The following is a 2,500-nucleotide window of genomic DNA, read 5'->3' as shown; positions in this document are numbered from 1 at the left end:
TTATGTACTGGACATCACCAATAGAATGCTAGATTGTTCTTAAGTATGATTATTTTTCATAATTTCTCTTTTACTTTAGATTAGGTGTTTAAATGTCATAAAATGTGATGTAGCATAAAAAAAAAAGGCATCACAGAAAACTCTGCAATATTGATGACATGATAGTAACTTTTGATTGATTGAATAAAAAGATCAGAGTCAATATACACATTCAACACTTCCGTGGACTCCATCAAGTCAGCGATGGCCTTATGGGAAGCTTGGCCTCTATAAAATTTGAACAGACATGTTTAATCACATGTGGGGCCTGATGACTCACAAAGTTTGTACATCTTTAGCCCGATCAAGCTCTCTTGGTCGGGTTATTGGTGACGAATCTCAGACAGCCCCTAAATTTCCATAAACATTTATCGACGGTAATCCACTGTGGTGGAGTATAAACCGTCTGGCATTGTTTCTGGAGAAGCTCGACTATGCGGTCGAGCTTTCACAGTCTGTTGTTCTTGTCTTGGAAATCATTACTGGCAAAATGAAGGGCACTAGATATTTGATTGAATCAGTCACAAGGCTTATGTTTAGGATAAAAGGATGCCTTGTGAAGGTCATCTTTAGACCAATGCTGATCCTGGTGCAGCTGCGGAGAGATTCCCATCACAAGTCATAGTGTTACCCACACCTGATATTCGGGTAGAGTCAGGGGCATCCACCTGCGCTCATGTCCTCCATTCAATGGAATTATATAGCATGACACAGTATGTTGAATTTTTGCATCTTTTTGGAAATAAAGGGGATGGGAACTTACTTGTTCGTTTCTTCCACGATGATGTTTAGTATCTCATCTGTAAAAAAAAACTTTCTGGAATTGTTGAGACGACTGTGACGCATTGAGGTTTACCCTCAAGCCATGTGTTGCCGTAAAACCAAACTTTTGCAGCACATTTTCTCTCCTGTGCCACCTGGACCCAAGACTACCTGGTAAATTTCATGAAAGAATGTGATTAGCATACTCCGATAATGGCTCATCAGACACAATGTCACTATTGTGCAGTTGCACGTACCTGGTGAATTACGTGAATGAACATGGTTAGCATACTCTGATAATGGTTCATCAGAGTCTATGCTACTTTTGTGAACATCAACGTAATCAGTTTCATCATCAGACGAATCAATAGCTGGATTTCAGGATACTCTGTTTGTTTCTGTTGTGAGAGATGGACGTAGTTTTTATTTCATCCTCTCCCTCCTCATTCGAAAAATCAAAAAAGGATTGCCTTGAAGTACCTGGAATGGAGTTGAGATCTGGGTTTTGTATTCAGAATTATTGTCAATAAGAACTTAGTGTGATATGTGGCATGGCAAAAAATGATCGCCTTGGCTTACCTGGTTCCTGGCTGTTTTAGTCTACCGAATTGAGATCTAGGGTTTTTATTCAGAGTTCTAGACAATGAGCACTCATTACAATATGTGGCATGACATTCCAACCAATCAAGTAATATGGGGTGACAACAAAACTGGGAACTTGGTAATCAGCTAGACGTCAAAACACAGTGCAGTAAATTTGTGGGGAAAGGGAGGGGGATAGAGGGAGGAAAGAGTGTGAGAAAAAGAGGGAGGGGAGAGGGTGAGAGAGAGAGAGAGGGAGCTGAGAGAGTTAGAGAGAGAAAGAGGGAGGGGGAAGAGAAAGAGAGAGAGAGAATGTATATACATACATACACACGCGTACATAAATGCATGCAGAGAGAGAGAGAAAGAGAGAGAGAGGAAGAAATAATGTACATACACACAGACACATGTGTACCTAAATGTGTGCAGAGAGAGAGAGTACATACACACAAGCATGTATGCACATGAGAGCAGAGAGACAGAGTACATACACACATGCATGTAGATACAGAGAGAATATACACACAAGCACGCACACACACACACACACATACACACACACACACACACACACACACACACACACACACACACACACACACACACACACACACACACATGTATATACTAACACAGAGAGAGAGAGTACATATACACAAGCATGTATGTACATGAGAGCAGAGAGACAGAGTATATACACACGCACATGTACGTACAGAGAAAATATATACACACACAAGCACACTAACACACACACACACACACACACACACACACACACACACACACACACACACACACACACACACACACACACACGTATATACTAACACATACTAGCACACATATATACTGACACGCACACAAGCCTATGTACATGTGCGCAGAGTGAGAATGTGAACACACACACATGCATGTACGCACGCGCATGTGCACCAACATGCACGCAAACAGAGAGAGAGAGAGAAAGAGAGAAAGAGAGAGAGAGAGAGAGAGAGAGAGAGAGAATGTATATACATACATGCACACACGTACATAAATGCGTGCAGAGAGAGAGAGAGAGAGGAAGAGAGAATGTACATACACACATACACATGCATACCCAAATGCGTGCAGA

At 41.4% G+C, this 2,500-nt stretch overlaps 1 protein-coding gene across 8 annotated transcripts in view; it reads left to right on the top strand.

Annotated features, from left to right (window-relative positions):
- The window catches only part of fsd (transmembrane protein fates-shifted), a 36,375-nt gene that overhangs the window by 6,490 nt on the left and 27,385 nt on the right, over nucleotides 1-2,500 (top strand). The window lies entirely within an intron of this gene.

Source organism: Penaeus japonicus, unplaced genomic scaffold (assembly GCF_977035675.1).
Source record: "Penaeus japonicus unplaced genomic scaffold, GWHDUDI00000001_assembly GWHDUDI00000020, whole genome shotgun sequence".
NCBI classification, from domain to species: domain Eukaryota; kingdom Metazoa; phylum Arthropoda; class Malacostraca; order Decapoda; family Penaeidae; genus Penaeus; species Penaeus japonicus.
This window is presented reverse-complemented; position numbering and strand designations above follow the sequence as displayed.